This window comes from Acipenser ruthenus, unplaced genomic scaffold (genome assembly GCF_902713425.1).
Source record: "Acipenser ruthenus unplaced genomic scaffold, fAciRut3.2 maternal haplotype, whole genome shotgun sequence".
In the NCBI taxonomy this organism is placed as follows: domain Eukaryota; kingdom Metazoa; phylum Chordata; class Actinopteri; order Acipenseriformes; family Acipenseridae; genus Acipenser; species Acipenser ruthenus.
Genome location: NW_026708825.1, coordinates 1 through 15,870, shown reverse-complemented (window position 1 = coordinate 15,870; position 15,870 = coordinate 1). Strand labels below are relative to the sequence as shown.

At 43.4% G+C, this 15,870-nt stretch overlaps 45 non-coding genes and 12 pseudogenes across 45 annotated transcripts; all 57 read right to left on the bottom strand.

The window, feature by feature from the left end:
* Positions 1-19: 19 nt before the first annotated feature.
* LOC131736306 (5S ribosomal RNA) lies at positions 20-138 on the bottom strand. The gene has a single exon (XR_009328054.1). It is a non-coding gene; the product is annotated as a 5S ribosomal RNA (ribosomal RNA).
* A 114-nt stretch (positions 139-252) lies between these two features.
* Positions 253-371, bottom strand: LOC131736204 (5S ribosomal RNA). Its single transcript, XR_009328008.1, has one exon. It is a non-coding gene; the product is annotated as a 5S ribosomal RNA (ribosomal RNA).
* A 100-nt stretch (positions 372-471) lies between these two features.
* LOC131736305 (5S ribosomal RNA) lies at positions 472-590 on the bottom strand. Its single transcript, XR_009328053.1, has one exon. It is a non-coding gene; the product is annotated as a 5S ribosomal RNA (ribosomal RNA).
* Positions 591-704: 114 nt separating this feature from the next.
* LOC131736304 (5S ribosomal RNA) lies at positions 705-823 on the bottom strand. The gene has a single exon (XR_009328052.1). It is a non-coding gene; the product is annotated as a 5S ribosomal RNA (ribosomal RNA).
* Positions 824-937: 114 nt separating this feature from the next.
* LOC131736318 (5S ribosomal RNA) lies at positions 938-1,056 on the bottom strand. The gene has a single exon (XR_009328066.1). It is a non-coding gene; the product is annotated as a 5S ribosomal RNA (ribosomal RNA).
* A 114-nt stretch (positions 1,057-1,170) lies between these two features.
* LOC131736260 (5S ribosomal RNA) lies at positions 1,171-1,279 on the bottom strand (annotated as a pseudogene).
* Positions 1,280-1,379: 100 nt separating this feature from the next.
* On the bottom strand, positions 1,380-1,498 carry LOC131736259 (5S ribosomal RNA). The gene has a single exon (XR_009328034.1). It is a non-coding gene; the product is annotated as a 5S ribosomal RNA (ribosomal RNA).
* A 100-nt stretch (positions 1,499-1,598) lies between these two features.
* Positions 1,599-1,717, bottom strand: LOC131736303 (5S ribosomal RNA). The gene has a single exon (XR_009328051.1). It is a non-coding gene; the product is annotated as a 5S ribosomal RNA (ribosomal RNA).
* A 100-nt stretch (positions 1,718-1,817) lies between these two features.
* Positions 1,818-1,936, bottom strand: LOC131736324 (5S ribosomal RNA). Its single transcript, XR_009328072.1, has one exon. It is a non-coding gene; the product is annotated as a 5S ribosomal RNA (ribosomal RNA).
* A 114-nt stretch (positions 1,937-2,050) lies between these two features.
* On the bottom strand, positions 2,051-2,169 carry LOC131736206 (5S ribosomal RNA). The gene has a single exon (XR_009328010.1). It is a non-coding gene; the product is annotated as a 5S ribosomal RNA (ribosomal RNA).
* Positions 2,170-2,269: 100 nt separating this feature from the next.
* On the bottom strand, positions 2,270-2,388 carry LOC131736219 (5S ribosomal RNA). Its single transcript, XR_009328023.1, has one exon. It is a non-coding gene; the product is annotated as a 5S ribosomal RNA (ribosomal RNA).
* Positions 2,389-2,488: 100 nt separating this feature from the next.
* On the bottom strand, positions 2,489-2,607 carry LOC131736216 (5S ribosomal RNA). Its single transcript, XR_009328020.1, has one exon. It is a non-coding gene; the product is annotated as a 5S ribosomal RNA (ribosomal RNA).
* Positions 2,608-2,720: 113 nt separating this feature from the next.
* LOC131736258 (5S ribosomal RNA) lies at positions 2,721-2,829 on the bottom strand (annotated as a pseudogene).
* A 114-nt stretch (positions 2,830-2,943) lies between these two features.
* LOC131736237 (5S ribosomal RNA) lies at positions 2,944-3,062 on the bottom strand (annotated as a pseudogene).
* Positions 3,063-3,162: 100 nt separating this feature from the next.
* LOC131736313 (5S ribosomal RNA) lies at positions 3,163-3,281 on the bottom strand. The gene has a single exon (XR_009328061.1). It is a non-coding gene; the product is annotated as a 5S ribosomal RNA (ribosomal RNA).
* Positions 3,282-3,381: 100 nt separating this feature from the next.
* LOC131736257 (5S ribosomal RNA) lies at positions 3,382-3,490 on the bottom strand (annotated as a pseudogene).
* Positions 3,491-3,604: 114 nt separating this feature from the next.
* LOC131736256 (5S ribosomal RNA) lies at positions 3,605-3,713 on the bottom strand (annotated as a pseudogene).
* Positions 3,714-3,813: 100 nt separating this feature from the next.
* LOC131736329 (5S ribosomal RNA) lies at positions 3,814-3,932 on the bottom strand. The gene has a single exon (XR_009328077.1). It is a non-coding gene; the product is annotated as a 5S ribosomal RNA (ribosomal RNA).
* A 100-nt stretch (positions 3,933-4,032) lies between these two features.
* LOC131736301 (5S ribosomal RNA) lies at positions 4,033-4,151 on the bottom strand. The gene has a single exon (XR_009328049.1). It is a non-coding gene; the product is annotated as a 5S ribosomal RNA (ribosomal RNA).
* A 100-nt stretch (positions 4,152-4,251) lies between these two features.
* LOC131736300 (5S ribosomal RNA) lies at positions 4,252-4,370 on the bottom strand. Its single transcript, XR_009328048.1, has one exon. It is a non-coding gene; the product is annotated as a 5S ribosomal RNA (ribosomal RNA).
* Positions 4,371-4,484: 114 nt separating this feature from the next.
* Positions 4,485-4,593, bottom strand: LOC131736272 (5S ribosomal RNA; annotated as a pseudogene).
* Positions 4,594-4,693: 100 nt separating this feature from the next.
* LOC131736249 (5S ribosomal RNA) lies at positions 4,694-4,812 on the bottom strand. The gene has a single exon (XR_009328033.1). It is a non-coding gene; the product is annotated as a 5S ribosomal RNA (ribosomal RNA).
* Positions 4,813-4,912: 100 nt separating this feature from the next.
* LOC131736299 (5S ribosomal RNA) lies at positions 4,913-5,031 on the bottom strand. The gene has a single exon (XR_009328047.1). It is a non-coding gene; the product is annotated as a 5S ribosomal RNA (ribosomal RNA).
* A 100-nt stretch (positions 5,032-5,131) lies between these two features.
* LOC131736302 (5S ribosomal RNA) lies at positions 5,132-5,250 on the bottom strand. Its single transcript, XR_009328050.1, has one exon. It is a non-coding gene; the product is annotated as a 5S ribosomal RNA (ribosomal RNA).
* Positions 5,251-5,364: 114 nt separating this feature from the next.
* Positions 5,365-5,483, bottom strand: LOC131736298 (5S ribosomal RNA). The gene has a single exon (XR_009328046.1). It is a non-coding gene; the product is annotated as a 5S ribosomal RNA (ribosomal RNA).
* Positions 5,484-5,583: 100 nt separating this feature from the next.
* On the bottom strand, positions 5,584-5,702 carry LOC131736218 (5S ribosomal RNA). The gene has a single exon (XR_009328022.1). It is a non-coding gene; the product is annotated as a 5S ribosomal RNA (ribosomal RNA).
* Positions 5,703-5,802: 100 nt separating this feature from the next.
* Positions 5,803-5,921, bottom strand: LOC131736297 (5S ribosomal RNA). The gene has a single exon (XR_009328045.1). It is a non-coding gene; the product is annotated as a 5S ribosomal RNA (ribosomal RNA).
* A 114-nt stretch (positions 5,922-6,035) lies between these two features.
* Positions 6,036-6,154, bottom strand: LOC131736238 (5S ribosomal RNA). The gene has a single exon (XR_009328032.1). It is a non-coding gene; the product is annotated as a 5S ribosomal RNA (ribosomal RNA).
* A 100-nt stretch (positions 6,155-6,254) lies between these two features.
* On the bottom strand, positions 6,255-6,373 carry LOC131736321 (5S ribosomal RNA). Its single transcript, XR_009328069.1, has one exon. It is a non-coding gene; the product is annotated as a 5S ribosomal RNA (ribosomal RNA).
* A 100-nt stretch (positions 6,374-6,473) lies between these two features.
* On the bottom strand, positions 6,474-6,592 carry LOC131736296 (5S ribosomal RNA). Its single transcript, XR_009328044.1, has one exon. It is a non-coding gene; the product is annotated as a 5S ribosomal RNA (ribosomal RNA).
* A 100-nt stretch (positions 6,593-6,692) lies between these two features.
* On the bottom strand, positions 6,693-6,811 carry LOC131736291 (5S ribosomal RNA). The gene has a single exon (XR_009328039.1). It is a non-coding gene; the product is annotated as a 5S ribosomal RNA (ribosomal RNA).
* Positions 6,812-6,925: 114 nt separating this feature from the next.
* On the bottom strand, positions 6,926-7,044 carry LOC131736295 (5S ribosomal RNA). The gene has a single exon (XR_009328043.1). It is a non-coding gene; the product is annotated as a 5S ribosomal RNA (ribosomal RNA).
* Positions 7,045-7,144: 100 nt separating this feature from the next.
* Positions 7,145-7,263, bottom strand: LOC131736217 (5S ribosomal RNA). Its single transcript, XR_009328021.1, has one exon. It is a non-coding gene; the product is annotated as a 5S ribosomal RNA (ribosomal RNA).
* Positions 7,264-7,363: 100 nt separating this feature from the next.
* LOC131736294 (5S ribosomal RNA) lies at positions 7,364-7,482 on the bottom strand. Its single transcript, XR_009328042.1, has one exon. It is a non-coding gene; the product is annotated as a 5S ribosomal RNA (ribosomal RNA).
* A 100-nt stretch (positions 7,483-7,582) lies between these two features.
* On the bottom strand, positions 7,583-7,701 carry LOC131736215 (5S ribosomal RNA). Its single transcript, XR_009328019.1, has one exon. It is a non-coding gene; the product is annotated as a 5S ribosomal RNA (ribosomal RNA).
* A 100-nt stretch (positions 7,702-7,801) lies between these two features.
* LOC131736205 (5S ribosomal RNA) lies at positions 7,802-7,920 on the bottom strand. The gene has a single exon (XR_009328009.1). It is a non-coding gene; the product is annotated as a 5S ribosomal RNA (ribosomal RNA).
* A 113-nt stretch (positions 7,921-8,033) lies between these two features.
* On the bottom strand, positions 8,034-8,142 carry LOC131736255 (5S ribosomal RNA; annotated as a pseudogene).
* Positions 8,143-8,256: 114 nt separating this feature from the next.
* On the bottom strand, positions 8,257-8,375 carry LOC131736327 (5S ribosomal RNA). The gene has a single exon (XR_009328075.1). It is a non-coding gene; the product is annotated as a 5S ribosomal RNA (ribosomal RNA).
* A 100-nt stretch (positions 8,376-8,475) lies between these two features.
* Positions 8,476-8,594, bottom strand: LOC131736200 (5S ribosomal RNA). Its single transcript, XR_009328004.1, has one exon. It is a non-coding gene; the product is annotated as a 5S ribosomal RNA (ribosomal RNA).
* Positions 8,595-8,694: 100 nt separating this feature from the next.
* Positions 8,695-8,813, bottom strand: LOC131736293 (5S ribosomal RNA). Its single transcript, XR_009328041.1, has one exon. It is a non-coding gene; the product is annotated as a 5S ribosomal RNA (ribosomal RNA).
* Positions 8,814-8,927: 114 nt separating this feature from the next.
* On the bottom strand, positions 8,928-9,036 carry LOC131736254 (5S ribosomal RNA; annotated as a pseudogene).
* Positions 9,037-9,136: 100 nt separating this feature from the next.
* LOC131736328 (5S ribosomal RNA) lies at positions 9,137-9,255 on the bottom strand. The gene has a single exon (XR_009328076.1). It is a non-coding gene; the product is annotated as a 5S ribosomal RNA (ribosomal RNA).
* A 114-nt stretch (positions 9,256-9,369) lies between these two features.
* On the bottom strand, positions 9,370-9,488 carry LOC131736292 (5S ribosomal RNA). The gene has a single exon (XR_009328040.1). It is a non-coding gene; the product is annotated as a 5S ribosomal RNA (ribosomal RNA).
* Positions 9,489-9,602: 114 nt separating this feature from the next.
* On the bottom strand, positions 9,603-9,721 carry LOC131736290 (5S ribosomal RNA). The gene has a single exon (XR_009328038.1). It is a non-coding gene; the product is annotated as a 5S ribosomal RNA (ribosomal RNA).
* A 100-nt stretch (positions 9,722-9,821) lies between these two features.
* Positions 9,822-9,940, bottom strand: LOC131736289 (5S ribosomal RNA). The gene has a single exon (XR_009328037.1). It is a non-coding gene; the product is annotated as a 5S ribosomal RNA (ribosomal RNA).
* Positions 9,941-10,040: 100 nt separating this feature from the next.
* LOC131736214 (5S ribosomal RNA) lies at positions 10,041-10,159 on the bottom strand. Its single transcript, XR_009328018.1, has one exon. It is a non-coding gene; the product is annotated as a 5S ribosomal RNA (ribosomal RNA).
* A 100-nt stretch (positions 10,160-10,259) lies between these two features.
* Positions 10,260-10,378, bottom strand: LOC131736281 (5S ribosomal RNA). Its single transcript, XR_009328036.1, has one exon. It is a non-coding gene; the product is annotated as a 5S ribosomal RNA (ribosomal RNA).
* A 100-nt stretch (positions 10,379-10,478) lies between these two features.
* LOC131736270 (5S ribosomal RNA) lies at positions 10,479-10,597 on the bottom strand. Its single transcript, XR_009328035.1, has one exon. It is a non-coding gene; the product is annotated as a 5S ribosomal RNA (ribosomal RNA).
* Positions 10,598-10,696: 99 nt separating this feature from the next.
* LOC131736209 (5S ribosomal RNA) lies at positions 10,697-10,815 on the bottom strand. Its single transcript, XR_009328013.1, has one exon. It is a non-coding gene; the product is annotated as a 5S ribosomal RNA (ribosomal RNA).
* A 100-nt stretch (positions 10,816-10,915) lies between these two features.
* On the bottom strand, positions 10,916-11,024 carry LOC117407970 (5S ribosomal RNA; annotated as a pseudogene).
* A 100-nt stretch (positions 11,025-11,124) lies between these two features.
* LOC131736319 (5S ribosomal RNA) lies at positions 11,125-11,243 on the bottom strand. Its single transcript, XR_009328067.1, has one exon. It is a non-coding gene; the product is annotated as a 5S ribosomal RNA (ribosomal RNA).
* A 100-nt stretch (positions 11,244-11,343) lies between these two features.
* On the bottom strand, positions 11,344-11,462 carry LOC131736322 (5S ribosomal RNA). Its single transcript, XR_009328070.1, has one exon. It is a non-coding gene; the product is annotated as a 5S ribosomal RNA (ribosomal RNA).
* Positions 11,463-11,562: 100 nt separating this feature from the next.
* LOC117408161 (5S ribosomal RNA) lies at positions 11,563-11,671 on the bottom strand (annotated as a pseudogene).
* A 114-nt stretch (positions 11,672-11,785) lies between these two features.
* Positions 11,786-11,904, bottom strand: LOC117408105 (5S ribosomal RNA). Its single transcript, XR_004662937.2, has one exon. It is a non-coding gene; the product is annotated as a 5S ribosomal RNA (ribosomal RNA).
* Positions 11,905-12,004: 100 nt separating this feature from the next.
* Positions 12,005-12,123, bottom strand: LOC131736220 (5S ribosomal RNA). The gene has a single exon (XR_009328024.1). It is a non-coding gene; the product is annotated as a 5S ribosomal RNA (ribosomal RNA).
* Positions 12,124-12,223: 100 nt separating this feature from the next.
* On the bottom strand, positions 12,224-12,342 carry LOC131736276 (5S ribosomal RNA; annotated as a pseudogene).
* Positions 12,343-12,443: 101 nt separating this feature from the next.
* LOC131736240 (5S ribosomal RNA) lies at positions 12,444-12,563 on the bottom strand (annotated as a pseudogene).
* Positions 12,564-15,870: the final 3,307 nt, after the last annotated feature.

Here is a 15,870-nt window from a genome sequence, read left to right as displayed (position 1 = left end):
TGTAATTACAAAAATGTAATGCCTGCAGCACTTGATATTCCCAGGTGGTCTCCCATCCAAGTACTAACCAAGCCCAACATTGCTTAGCTTCTGAGATCAGACGAGATCAGGCTTATTCAAGGTGGTGTGGCCGCAGGCAATTGCATTTCTGCTTTCATGACTTTTATGTTTAGTGAGCTGGGGGTGAATCCTCCAAAATTTCCTTTTGTCCTCCACACATTTCAATTGTAAAATGTAATTACAAAAATGTAATGCCTGCAGCACTTGATATTCCCAGGTGGTCTCCCATCCAAGTATTAACCAAGCCCAACATTGCTTAGCTTCTGAGATCAGACGAGATCAGGCTTATTCAAGGTGGTGTGGCCGCAGGCGGTTGCATTTCTGTTTTCATGACTTTTATGTTTAGTGAGCTGGGGGTGATTCCTCCAAAATTTCCTTTTGTCCTCCACACATTTCAATTGTAAAATGTAATGCCTGCAGCACTTGATATTCCCAGGTGGTCTCCCATCCAAGTACTAACCAAGCCCAACATTGCTTAGCTTCTGAGATCAGACGAGATCAGGCTTATTCAAGGTGGTGTGGCCGCAGGCGATTGCATTTCTGCTTTCATGACTTTTATGTTTAGTGAGCTGGGGGTGATTCCTCCAAAATTTCCTTTTGTCCTCCACACATTTCAATTGTAAAATGTAATTACAAAAATGTAATGCCTGCAGCACTTGATATTCCCAGGTGGTCTCCCATCCAAGTACTAACCAAGCCCAACATTGCTTAGCTTCTGAGATCAGACGAGATCAGGCTTATTCAAGGTGGTGTGGCCGCAGGCGATTGCATTTCTGCTTTCATGACTTTTATGTTTAGTGAGCTGGGGGTGATTCCTCCAAAATTTCCTTTTGTCCTCCACACATTTCAATTGTAAAATGTAATTACAAAAATGTAATGCCTGCAGCACTTGATATTCCCAGGTGGTCTCCCATCCAAGTACTAACCAAGCCCAACATTGCTTAGCTTCTGAGATCAGACGAGATCAGGCTTATTCAAGGTGGTGTGGCCGCAGACGATTGCGTTTCTGCTTTCATGACTTTTATGTTTAGTGAGCTGGGGGTGATTCCGCCAAAATTTCCTTTTGTCCTCCACACATTTCAATTGTAAAATGTAATTACAAAAATGTAATGCCTGCAGCACTTGATATTCCCAGGTGGTCTCCCATCCAAGTACTAACCAAGCCCAACATTGCTTAGCTTCTGAGATCAGGCTTATTCAAGGTGGTGTGGCCGCAGGCGATTGCATTTCTGCTTTTATGACTTTTATGTTTAGTGAGCTGGGGGTGATTCCTCCAAAATTTCCTTTTGTCCTCCACACATTTCAATTGTAAAATGTAATGCCTGCAGCACTTGAAATTCCCAGGTGGTCTCCCATCCAAGTACTAACCAAGCCCAACATTGCTTAGCTTCTGAGATCAGACGAGATCAGGCTCATTCAAGGTGGTGTGGCCGCAGGCAATTGCATTTCTGCTTTCATGACTTTTATGTTTAGTGAGCTGGGGGTGATTCCTCCAAAATTTCCTTTTGTCCTCCACACATTTCAATTGTAAAATGTAATGCCTGCAGCACTTGATATTCCCAGGTGGTCTCCCATCCAAGTACTAACCAAGCCCAACATTGCTTAGCTTCTGAGATCAGACGAGATCAGGCTTATTCAAGGTGGTGTGGCCGCAGGCGATTGCATTTCTGCTTTCATGACTTTTATGTTTAGTGAGCTGGGGGTGATTCCTCCAAAATTTCTTTTTGTCCTCCACACATTTCAATTGTAAAATGTAATGCCTGCAGCACTTGATATTCCCAGGTGGTCTCCCATCCAAGTACTAACCAAGCCCAACATTGCTTAGCTTCTGAGATCAGACGAGATCAGGCGTATTCAAGGTGGTGTGGCCGCAGGCGATTGCAGTTATGCTTTAATGACTTTTATGTTTAGTGAGCTGGGGGTGATTCCTCCAAAATTTCCTTTTGTCCTCCACACATTTCAATTGTAAAATGTAATTACAAAAATGTAATGCCTGCAGCACTTGATATTCCCAGGTGGTCTCCCATCCAAGTACTAACCAAGCCCAACATTGCTTAGCTTCTGAGATCAGACAAGATCAGGCTTATTCAAGGTGGTGTGGCCGCAGGCGATTGCATTTCTGCTTTCATGACTTTTATGTTTAGTGAGCTGGGGGTGATTCCTCCAAAATTTCCTTTTGTCCTCCACACATTTCAATTGTAAAATGTAATGCCGGCAGCACTTGATATTCCCAGGTGGTCTCCCATCCAAGTACTAACCAAGCCCAACATTGCTTAGCTTCTGAGATCAGACGAGATCAGGCTTATTCAAGGTGGTGTGGCCGCAGGTGTTTGCATTTCTGCTTTCATGACTTTTATGTTTAGTGAGCTGGGGGTGATTCCTCCAAAATTTCCTTTTGTCCTCCACACATTTCAATTGTAAAATGTAATGCCTGCAGCACTTGATATTCCCAGGTGGTCTCCCATCCAAGTACTAACCAAGCCCAACATTGCTTAGCTTCTGAGATCAGATGAGATCAGGCTTATTCAAGGTGGTGTGGCCGCAGGCGATTGCATTTCTGCTTTCATGACTTTTATGTTTAGTGAGCTGGGGGTGATTCCTCCAAAATTTCCTTTTGTCCTCCACACATTTCAATTGTAAAATGTAATTACAAAATGTAATGCCTGCAGCACTTGATATTCCCAGGTGGTCTCCCATCCAAGTACTAACCAAGCCCAACATTGCTTAGCTTCTGAGATCAGGCTTATTCAAGGTGGTGTGGCCGCAGGCGATTGCATTTCTGCTTTCATGACTTTTATGTTTAGTGAGCTGGGGGTGATTCCTCCAAAATTTCCTTTTGTCCTCCACACATTTCAATTGTAAAATGTAATTACAAAAATGTAATGCCTGCAGCACTTGATATTCCCAGGTGGTCTCCCATCCAAGTACTAACCAAGCCCAACATTGCTTAGCTTCTGAGATCAGACGAGATCAGGCTTATTGAAGGTGGTGTGGCAGCAGGTGATTGCATTTCTGCTTTCATGACTTTTATGTTTAGTGAGCTGGGGGTGAGTCCTCCAAAATTTCTTTTTGTCCTCCACACATTTCAATTGTAAAAGGTAATGCCTGCAGCACTTGATATTCCCAGGTGGTCTCCCATCCAAGTACTAACCAAGCCCAACATTGCTTAGCTTCTGAGATCAGACGAGATCAGGCGTATTCAAGGTGGTGTGGCCGCAGGCGATTGCATTTCTGCTTTCATGACTTTTATGTTTAGGGAGCTGGGGGTGATTCCTCCAAAATTTCCCTTTGGCCTCCACACATTTCAATTGTAAAATGTAATGCCTGCAGCACTTGATATTCCCAGGTGGTCTCCCATCCAAGTACTAACCAAGCCCAACATTGCTTAGCTTCTGAGATCAGGCTTATTCAAGGTGGTGTGGCCGCAGGCGATTGCATTTCTGCTTTCATGACTTTTATGTTTAGTGAGCTGGGGGTGATTCCTCCAAAATTTCCTTTTGTCCTCCACACATTTCAATTGTAAAATGTAATTACAAAAATGTAATGCCTGCAGCACTTGATATTCCCAGGTGGTCTCCCATCCAAGTACTAACCAAGCCCAACATTGCTTAGCTTCTGAGATCAGGCTTATTCAAGGTGGTGTGGCCGCAGGCGATTGCATTTCTGCTTTCATGACTTTTATGTTTAGGGAGCTGGGGGTGATTCCTCCAAAATTTCCTTTTGTCCTCCACACATTTCAATTGTAAAATGTAATGCTTGCAGCACTTGATATTCCCAGGTGGTCTCCCATCCAAGTACTAACCAAGCCCAACATTGCTTAGCTTCTGAGATCAGACGAGATCAGGCTTATTCAAGGTGGTGTGGCCGCAGGCGATTGCATTTCTGCTTTCATGACTTTTATGTTTAGTGAGCTGGGGGTGATTCCTCCAAAATTTCCTTTTGTCCTCCACACATTTCAATTGTAAAATGTAATGCCTGCAGCACTTGATATTCCCAGGTGGTCTCCCATCCAAGTACTAACCAAGCCCAACATTGCTTAGCTTCTGAGATCAGACGAGATCAGGCTTATTCAAGGTGGTGTGGCCGCAGGCGATTGCATTTCTGCTTTCATGACTTTTATGTTTAGTGAGCTGGGGGTGGTTCCTCCAAAATTTCCTTTTGTCCTCCACACATTTCAATTGTAAAATGTATTGCCTGCAGCACTTGATATTCCCAGGTGGTCTCCCATCCAAGTACTAACCAAGCCCAACATTGCTTAGCTTCTGAGATCAGACGAGATCAGGCTTATTCAAGGTGGTGTGGCCGCAGGCGAATGCATTTCTGCTTTCATGACTTTTATGTTTAGTGAGCTGGGGGTGATTCCTCCAAAATTTCCTTTTGTCCTCCACACATTTCAATTGTAAAATGTAATTACAAAAATGTAATGCCTGCAGCACTTGATATTCCCAGGGGGTCTCCCATCCAAGTACTAACCAAGCCCAACATTGCTTAGCTTCTGAGATCAGGCTTATTCAAGGTGGTGTGGCCGCAGGCGATTGCATTTCTGCTTTTATGACTTTTATGTTTAGTGAGCTGGGGGTGATTCCTCCAAAATTTCCTTTTGTCCTCCACACATTTCAATTGTAAAATGTAATGCCTGCAGCACTTGAAATTCCCAGGTGGTCTCCCATCCAAGTACTAACCAAGCCCAACATTGCTTAGCTTCTGAGATCAGACGAGATCAGGCTCATTCAAGGTGGTGTGGCCGCAGGCAATTGCATTTCTGCTTTCATGACTTTTATGTTTAGTGAGCTGGGGGTGATTCCTCCAAAATTTCCTTTTGTCCTCCACACATTTCAATTGTAAAATGTAATGCCTGCAGCACTTGATATTCCCAGGTGGTCTCCCATCCAAGTACTAACCAAGCCCAACATTGCTTAGCTTCTGAGATCAGACGAGATCAGGCTTATTCAAGGTGGTGTGGCCGCAGGCGATTGCATTTCTGCTTTCATGACTTTTATGTTTAGTGAGCTGGGGGTGATTCCTCCAAAATTTCTTTTTGTCCTCCACACATTTCAATTGTAAAATGTAATGCCTGCAGCACTTGATATTCCCAGGTGGTCTCCCATCCAAGTACTAACCAAGCCCAACATTGCTTAGCTTCTGAGATCAGACGAGATCAGGCGTATTCAAGGTGGTGTGGCCGCAGGCGATTGCAGTTATGCTTTAATGACTTTTATGTTTAGTGAGCTGGGGGTGATTCCTCCAAAATTTCCTTTTGTCCTCCACACATTTCAATTGTAAAATGTAATTACAAAAATGTAATGCCTGCAGCACTTGATATTCCCAGGTGGTCTCCCATCCAAGTACTAACCAAGCCCAACATTGCTTAGCTTCTGAGATCAGACGAGATCAGGCTTATTCAAGGTGGTGTGGCCGCAGGCGATTGCATTTCTGCTTTCATGACTTTTATGTTTAGTGAGCTGGGGGTGATTCCTCCAAAATTTCCTTTTGTCCTCCACACATTTCAATTGTAAAATGTAATGCCGGCAGCACTTGATATTCCCAGGTGGTCTCCCATCCAAGTACTAACCAAGCCCAACATTGCTTAGCTTCTGAGATCAGACGAGATCAGGCTTATTCAAGGTGGTGTGGCCGCAGGTGTTTGCATTTCTGCTTTCATGACTTTTATGTTTAGTGAGCTGGGGGTGATTCCTCCAAAATTTCCTTTTGTCCTCCACACATTTCAATTGTAAAATGTAATGCCTGCAGCACTTGATATTCCCAGGTGGTCTCCCATCCAAGTACTAACCAAGCCCAACATTGCTTAGCTTCTGAGATCAGACGAGATCAGGCTTATTCAAGGTGGTGTGGCCGCAGGCGATTGCATTTCTGCTTTCATGACTTTTATGTTTAGTGAGCTGGGGGTGATTCCTCCAAAATTTCCTTTTGTCCTCCACACATTTCAATTGTAAAATGTAATTACAAAAATGTAATGCCTGCAGCACTTGATATTCCCAGGTGGTCTCCCATCCAAGTACTAACCAAGCCCAACATTGCTTAGCTTCTGAGATCAGACGAGATCAGGCTTATTCAAAGAGGTGTGGCCGCAGGCGATTGCATTTCTGCTTTCATGACTTTTATGTTTAGTGAGCTGGGGGTGATTCTTCCAAAATTTCCTTTTGTCCTCCACACATTTCATTTGTAAAATGTAATGCTTGCAGCACTTGATATTCCCAGGTGGTCTCCCATCCAAGTACTAACCAAGCCCAACATTGCTTAGCTTCTGAGATCAGACGAGATCAGGCTCATTCAAGGTGGTGTGGCCGCAGGCAATTGCATTTCTGCTTTCATGACTTTTATGTTTAGTGAGCTGGGGGTGATTCCTCCAAAATTTCCTTTTGTCCTCCACACATTTCAATTGTAAAATGTAATGCCTGCAGCACTTGATATTCCCAGGTGGTCTCCCATCCAAGTACTAACCAAGCCCAACATTGCTTAGCTTCTGAGATCAGACGAGATCAGGCTTATTCAAGGTGGTGTGGCCGCAGGCGATTGCATTTCTGCTTTCATGACTTTTATGTTTAGTGAGCTGGGGGTGATTCCTCCAAAATTTCTTTTTGTCCTCCACACATTTCAATTGTAAAATGTAATGCCTGCAGCACTTGATATTCCCAGGTGGTCTCCCATCCAAGTACTAACCAAGCCCAACATTGCTTAGCTTCTGAGATCAGACGAGATCAGGCGTATTCAAGGTGGTGTGGCCGCAGGCGATTGCAGTTATGCTTTAATGACTTTTATGTTTAGTGAGCTGGGGGTGATTCCTCCAAAATTTCCTTTTGTCCTCCACACATTTCAATTGTAAAATGTAATTACAAAAATGTAATGCCTGCAGCACTTGATATTCCCAGGTGGTCTCCCATCCAAGTACTAACCAAGCCCAACATTGCTTAGCTTCTGAGATCAGACGAGATCAGGCTTATTCAAGGTGGTGTGGCCGCAGGCGATTGCATTTCTGCTTTCATGACTTTTATGTTTAGTGAGCTGGGGGTGATTCCTCCAAAATTTCCTTTTGTCCTCCACACATTTCAATTGTAAAATGTAATGCCGGCAGCACTTGATATTCCCAGGTGGTCTCCCATCCAAGTACTAACCAAGCCCAACATTGCTTAGCTTCTGAGATCAGACGAGATCAGGCTTATTCAAGGTGGTGTGGCCGCAGGTGTTTGCATTTCTGCTTTCATGACTTTTATGTTTAGTGAGCTGGGGGTGATTCCTCCAAAATTTCCTTTTGTCCTCCACACATTTCAATTGTAAAATGTAATGCCTGCAGCACTTGATATTCCCAGGTGGTCTCCCATCCAAGTACTAACCAAGCCCAACATTGCTTAGCTTCTGAGATCAGACGAGATCAGGCTTATTCAAGGTGGTGTGGCCGCAGGCGATTGCATTTCTGCTTTCATGACTTTTATGTTTAGTGAGCTGGGGGTGATTCCTCCAAAATTTCCTTTTGTCCTCCACACATTTCAATTGTAAAATGTAATGCCGGCAGCACTTGATATTCCCAGGTGGTCTCCCATCCAAGTACTAACCAAGCCCAACATTGCTTAGCTTCTGAGATCAGACGAGATCAGGCTTATTCAAGGTGGTGTGGCCGCAGGTGTTTGCATTTCTGCTTTCATGACTTTTATGTTTAGTGAGCTGGGGGTGATTCCTCCAAAATTTCCTTTTGTCCTCCACACATTTCAATTGTAAAATGTAATGCCTGCAGCACTTGATATTCCCAGGTGGTCTCCCATCCAAGTACTAACCAAGCCCAACATTGCTTAGCTTCTGAGATCAGATGAGATCAGGCTTATTCAAGGTGGTGTGGCCGCAGGCGATTGCATTTCTGCTTTCATGACTTTTATGTTTAGTGAGCTGGGGGTGATTCCTCCAAAATTTCCTTTTGTCCTCCACACATTTCAATTGTAAAATGTAATTACAAAATGTAATGCCTGCAGCACTTGATATTCCCAGGTGGTCTCCCATCCAAGTACTAACCAAGCCCAACATTGCTTAGCTTCTGAGATCAGGCTTATTCAAGGTGGTGTGGCCGCAGGCGATTGCATTTCTGCTTTCATGACTTTTATGTTTAGTGAGCTGGGGGTGATTCCTCCAAAATTTCCTTTTGTCCTCCACACATTTCAATTGTAAAATGTAATTACAAAAATGTAATGCCTGCAGCACTTGATATTCCCAGGTGGTCTCCCATCCAAGTACTAACCAAGCCCAACATTGCTTAGCTTCTGAGATCAGACGAGATCAGGCTTATTCAAGGTGGTGTGGCAGCAGGCGATTGCATTTCTGCTTTCATGACTTTTATGTTTAGTGAGCTGGGGGTGAGTCCTCCAAAATTTCTTTTTGTCCTCCACACATTTCAATTGTAAAAGGTAATGCCTGCAGCACTTGATATTCCCAGGTGGTCTCCCATCCAAGTACTAACCAAGCCCAACATTGCTTAGCTTCTGAGATCAGACGAGATCAGGCGTATTCAAGGTGGTGTGGCCGCAGGCGATTGCATTTCTGCTTTCATGACTTTTATGTTTAGGGAGCTGGGGGTGATTCCTCCAAAATTTCCCTTTGGCCTCCACACATTTCAATTGTAAAATGTAATGCCTGCAGCACTTGATATTCCCAGGTGGTCTCCCATCCAAGTACTAACCAAGCCCAACATTGCTTAGCTTCTGAGATCAGACGAGATCAGGCTTATTCAAGGTGGTGTGGCCGCAGGCGATTGCATTTCTGCTTTCATGACTTTTATGTTTAGTGAGCTGGGGGTGATTCCTCCAAAATTTCCTTTTGTCCTCCACACATTTCAATTGTAAAATGTAATTACAAAAATGTAATGCCTGCAGCACTTGATATTCCCAGGTGGTCTCCCATCCAAGTACTAACCAAGCCCAACATTGCTTAGCTTCTGAGATCAGGCTTATTCAAGGTGGTGTGGCCGCAGGCGATTGCATTTCTGCTTTCATGACTTTTATGTTTAGGGAGCTGGGGGTGATTCCTCCAAAATTTCCTTTTGTCCTCCACACATTTCAATTGTAAAATGTAATGCTTGCAGCACTTGATATTCCCAGGTGGTCTCCCATCCAAGTACTAACCAAGCCCAACATTGCTTAGCTTCTGAGATCAGACGAGATCAGGCTTATTCAAGGTGGTGTGGCCGCAGGCGATTGCATTTCTGCTTTCATGACTTTTATGTTTAGTGAGCTGGGGGTGATTCCTCCAAAATTTCCTTTTGTCCTCCACACATTTCAATTGTAAAATGTAATTACAAAAATGTAATGCCTGCAGCACTTGATATTCCCAGGTGGTCTCCCATCCAAGTACTAACCAAGCCCAACATTGCTTAGCTTCTGAGATCAGACGAGATCAGGCTTATTCAAGGTGGTGTGGCCGCAGGCAATTGCATTTCTGCTTTCATGACTTTTATGTTTAGTGAGCTGGGGGTGATTCCTCCAAAATTTCCTTTTGTCCTCCACACATTTCAATTGTAAAATGTAATTACAAAAATGTAATGCCTGCAGCACTTGATATTCCCAGGTGGTCTCCCATCCAAGTACTAACCAAGCCCAACATTGCTTAGCTTCTGAGATCAGACGAGATCAGGCTTATTCAAGGTGGTGTGGCCGCAGGCGATTGCATTTCTGCTTTCATGACTTTTATGTTTAGTGAGCTGGGGGTGATTCCTCCAAAATTTCCTTTTGGCCTCCACACATTTCAATTGTAAAATGTAATGCCTGCAGCACTTGATATTCCCAGGTGGTCTCCCATCCAAGTACTAACCAAGCCCAACATTGCTTAGCTTCTGAGATCAGACGAGATCAGGCTTATTCAAGGTGGTGTGGCCGCAGGCGATTGCATTTCTGCTTTCATGACTTTTATGTTTAGTGAGCTGGGGGTGATTCCTCCAAAATTTCCTTTTGTCCTCCACACATTTCAATTGTAAAATGTAATGCCTGCAGCACTTGATATTCCCAGGTGGTCTCCCATCCAAGTACTAACCAAGCCCAACATTGCTTAGCTTCTGAGATCAGACGAGATCAGGCTTATTCAAGGTGGTGTGGCCTCAGGCGATTGCATTTCTGCTTTCATGACTTTTATGTTTAGTGAGCTGGGGGTGATTCCTCCAAAATTTCCTTTTGGCCTCCACACATTTCAATTGTAAAATGTAATGCCTGCAGCACTTGATATTCCCAGGTGGTCTCCCATCCAAGTACTAACCAAGCCCAACATTGCTTAGCTTCTGAGATCAGACGAGATCAGGCTTATTCAAGGTGGTGTGGCCGCAGGCGATTGCATTTCTGCTTTCATGACTTTTATGTTTAGTGAGCTGGGGGTGATTCCTCCAAAATTTCCTTTTGTCCTCCACACATTTCAATTGTAAAATGTAATGCCTGCAGCACTTGATATTCCCAGGTGGTCTCCCATCCAAGTACTAACCAAGCCCAACATTGCTTAGCTTCTGAGATCAGACGAGATCAGGCTTATTCAAGGTGGTGTGGCCGCAGGCGAGTGCATTTCTGCTTTCATGACATTTATGTTTAGTGAGCTGGGGTGATTCCTCCAAAATTTCCTTTTGTCCTCCACACATTTCAATTGTAAAATGTAATGCCTGCAGCACTTGATATTCCCAGGTGGTCTCCCATCCAAGTACTAACCAAGCCTAACATTGCTTAGCTTCTGAGATCAGACGAGATCAGGCTTATTCAAGGTGGTGTGGCCGCAGGCGATTGCATTTCTGCTTTCATGACTTTTATGTTTAGGGAGCTGGGGGTGATTCCTCCAAAATTTCCTTTTGTCCTCCACACATTTCAATTGTAAAATGTAATGCCTGCAGCACTTGATATTCCCAGGTGGTCTCCCATCCAAGTACTAACCAAGCCCAACATTGCTTAGCTTCTGAGATCAGGCTTATTCAAGGTGGTGTGGCCGCAGGCGATTGCATTTCTGCTTTCATGACTTTTATGTTTAGGGAGCTGGGGGTGATTCCTCCAAAATTTCCTTTTGTCCTCCACACATTTCAATTGTAAAATGTAATGCCTGCAGCACTTGATATTCCCAGGTGGTCTCCCATCCAAGTACTAACCAAGCCCAACATTGCTTAGCTTCTGAGATCAGACGAGATCAGGCTTATTCAAGGTGGTGTGGCCACAGGCGATTACATTTCTGCTTTCATGACTTTTATGTTTATTGAGCTGGGGGTGATTCCTCCAAAATTTCCTTTTGTCCTCCACACATTTCAATTATAAAATGTAATGCCTGCAGCACTTGATATTCCCAGGTGGTCTCCCATCCAAGTACTAACCAAGCCCAACATTGCTTAGCTTCTGAGACCAGACGAGATCAGGCTTATTCAAGGTGGTGTGGCCGCAGGCGATTGCATTTCTGCTTTCATGACTTTTATGTTTATTGAGCTGGGGGTGATTCCTCCAAAATTTCCTTTTGTCCACCACACATTTCAATTGTAAAATGTAATGCCTGCAGCACTTGATATTCCCAGGTGGTCTCCCATCCAAGTACTAACCAAGCCCAACATTGCTCAGCTTCTGATATCAGGCTTATACAAGGTGGTGTGGCCGCAGGCGGTTGCATTTCTGCTTTCATGACTTTTATGTTTAGTGAGCTGGGGGTGATTCCTCCAAAATTTCCTTTTGTCCTCCACACATTTCAATTGTAAAATGTAATTACAAAAATATAATGCCTGCAGCACTTGATATTCCCAGGTGGTCTCCCATCCAAGTACTAACCAAACCCAACATTGCTTAGCTTCTGAGATCAGACGAGATCAGGCTTATTCAAGGTGGTGTGGCTGCAGGCGATTGCATTTCTGCTTTCATGACTTTTATGTTTAGTGAGCTGGGGGTGATTCCTCCAAAATTTCCTTTTGTCCTCCACACATTTCAATTGTAAAATGTAATGCCTGCAGCACTTGATATTCCCAGGTGGCCTCCCATCCAAGTACTAACCAAGCCCAACATTGCTTAGCTTCTGAGATCAGACGAGATCAGGCTTATTTAAGGTGGTGTGGCCGCAGGCGATTGCATTTCTGCTTTCATGACTTTTATGTTTAGTGAGCTGGGGGTGATTCCTCCAAAATTTCCTTTTGTCCTCCACACATTTCAATTGTAAAATGTAATGCCTGCAGCACTTGATATTCCCAGGTGGCCTCCCATCCAAGTACTAACCAAGCCCAACATTTGCTTAGCTTCTGAGATCAGACGAGATCAGGCTTATTCAAGGTGGTGTGGCGCAGGCGATTGCATTTCTGCTTTCATGCCTTTTTATGTTTATTGAGCTGGGGGTGATTCCTCCAAAATTTCCTTTTGTCCTCCACACATTTCAAATGTAAAATGTAATGCCTGCAGCACTTGATATTCCCAGGTGGTCTCCCATCCAAGTACTAACCATGCCCCAACATTGCTTAGCTTCTGAGATCAGACGAGATCAAGCTTATTCAAGGTGGTGTGGCCGCAGGCGATTGCATTTTTCTCTAAGATTCATATGATAAACAGAAAATCAGTATTTCAAATATACCATTCAAAAATCATCACTGAGAAGACACATGTTCACAAACAAAAAACAAGCCCATCCCCCTCCATCCTAAGAAAAACATTATTATACAATATCAAATCATCAAATCGCTTCATACCAACCCACACTTTTACAGTAAAAGAATATATCTGAAACATTCTTTTTCAGATTAGTGACATAAAGTTTAACAATGTTGAGATTCCTGCCATGATATTGCATCAGATTCCTTCTTTGTCAGATAGTATACCTGGCATAACTGAGAAACAAATTGACAACAAAAACATTGACATTCTCAACCCTGAGTATGTAAACCAAAAAGAAAGAAATCATCCCAAGACAAGAGATTTAACACACCCAGGTCTGCAGACTTAAATAGCCCTTCAATTATCATTCCTAAAAACTCTTTAAAACCCCCCAGCCCAGTACAGTTCAGAAACAAATGTTGAAGCCCTTCTTCCCTTGTTCCGCACACTGAACACAATGCAGACTCTGTGAGGTGCAGTCTATACAATAGTTTTTTAGTAAATAGACAGTTATGCCCTCAGTTTGTAGTCCAAAGCTTCATATTGAGGAGGCAGAAATGGCAAACGAACATTGCACCAAATTGTAGAAGGCACAATCTCAGGAAATATGGGCACCCCCAAAAGTTCTCTGACGTGGGCTTCTTAAAAACCATGCTCAAGAAAAACTTGAAAAATATGTTAGTTGTCCCCTCCAAAATACTAAAAAGTCTCCCTCCCGCCTTCTGAAAAAACATCCTTGGAAATATTACCCCTTCCCCTTCTCGCTCTGCTTGCCCTTTATCAATCACTGACACCCAGCTTGGAGGTATTGTGCTCTTAATCTTAGCAAAAACCTTCTGAATAGTTTCTACTGATACGTCCTCATCGGCCTCCTGAACCATATCCACTACTGCCTGTAGAGGCAAGAAACCTTCCCTTACTTCATACATAACATCTTTGATCTTGACAATGCCAGCATCCAGAAAACACTTGTCATAAACTGCCTCACCTTCTACTGTAAGTAAGGGATTTAAAAACAATGGTTGTTCTATTATTATTATTATTATTTATTTCTTAGCAGACGCCCTTATCCAGGGCGACTTACAATCGTAAGCAAAAACATTTCAAGCGTTACAATACAAGTAATACAATAAGAGCAAGAAATACAATAACTTTTGTTCAAGCAAAGTACAAGTTTGACAAACCACAATTCAATAATACAGCAGGTAATAGTGATAGTTACATCAGGATATGATTAAATAGTGATAGTTACCATCAGGATGTGATTAAATACAAAGTACTACAGGTTAAAAACTTGGCAGATTACAGTATTCTGAAGTACAGGATTAAATGCAGTAAAATAGGGGGCTGATAAGAGCAAAATAAAGCACATTTACATGAAGGGTGATAGTGTCCCAGGATACAAACAGAGGAGTTCTACAGGTGCTCTTTGAAGAGGTGGGTCTTAAGGAGGCGTCGGAATGTGGTCAGGGACTGGGCAGTCCTGACATCTGTAGGAAGGTCATTCCACCACTGCGTAGCAAGGGTGGAGAAGGAGCGGGCTTTGGAGGCAGGGGAGCGTAGCGGTGGTAGAGCTAGTCTTCTAGTGCAGGCGGAGCGGAGAGGTCGAGTGGGGGGGTAGGGAGAGTGTAGCATTTGCCCCTTGTTTTCCGGAACAAAAGAAACAAATCTCAAAAAAACTGACCAAGCTAATAAAACTTCTTTATAAAAATAGGGAATGCCAACAATCATGCTTGGCTTCAATCTCATAAATAACAGTTCCTTCCCCATTCCCAACCCCCCACACAAACCCAAAAAATGAGTCATAAAATATTTCCACAGACTCACATTACTGGGATCCAAATACTTCCTTACCAGTTTCACACGAAAACTATTCTTTTTCAGCACTGGATCAGCAAGCATCAACCCCCCTTTCTTAACCTCCCCTATAATGGTATTATAGCTGATTTTGGGGGGCTTCCCATCCCACAAATATCGCACTATGAGGGTCTTTATCTCCCTCTCCACCCAACCTGGGAGCTCCATTACACATAAAGTGTACCACAGCATTGACAAAAACAGACTGTTCAAAACCAACACTTTCCCTTTCAGAGTCAGGCCCCGGGAACTCCACAGATTCAACCTCGCTCTCATTTTAGCAATCTTTTCAGTCCAAGTGTAGTCTACAACTGTCTTCTCATCCACCCCCACATACACCCCTAAAACCTTCACCTTATCAGTGACCAATTTAAAGGGCAAACTGGACAGTGCAGCAGCATCACCACAACCCACAGACAAAAGTTCAGACTTAGCCATATTAACTTTGGCACCTGAGGCAGCACAATAAGAATCAACCACTTTCATAATAAGAGGTATGCTGCTTAAACTGGATACTGTAAATGTCGTGTCATCAGCATATTGATAAATCAAAGAGGGAGCTGTGCTCCCTGGCACAGGGACTGCTTCTATGCCCCTTGTACATTTAATAGCCAGGCTCAAGGGCTCTGAAATAATAGAATATAATAGTGCAGACAGAGGGCAACCCTGTCGCACTGACCTTTCTACAGAAAAATACCCAGTAAGAAACCCATTACACTTGACACAGCTAAAAATGTCTGTATAAAACGTCCGGACCCAAGAGACAAATCCATCCCCAAACCCAAACCCTTTAAGAACAGCCAATAAATAGTCATGCTCCACTCGATCAAATGCCTTCTCTTGATCTAGTTTCAAGATGTATCCATCTGCTTTCTGCCCCACAAGAAATCCCACCACATCCCTGAGGGAACAGACCGTGTCTGCTATATCCCTACCTGCTACACAATACGTCTGAGAGTGTGAAATGATTGTAGGCATTACCCCCTTCAACCTATTGGCAAAAACTCGTGTCAAGATCTTATAGTCACAATTAAGCAAGCTTAAAGGCCTATAATTCTTAAGAAGAGCAGGGTCACCCTGCTTTTTGTAAATTAAAGTAATAATACTCCTCCTCATTGTGGGACTCAACAACCCATCCTCCTGAATCTCCTTGTACACCTTCACTAAAATTGGCCCCAGCATCTCTTTAAAAGCCCTATAAAATTCAATTGGGAACCCATCCGAACCTGGGCTTTTATTAGTCTTCATGCCTGCTAAAGCCTCCTCAATCTCTGACACAGTGACCTCACTATCACACTTCACCCTATCACTATCACTAACTGTTTTATCTATATAGGATAGCAATGTCTCTCTCTCTGTCCTGACTGTGCCC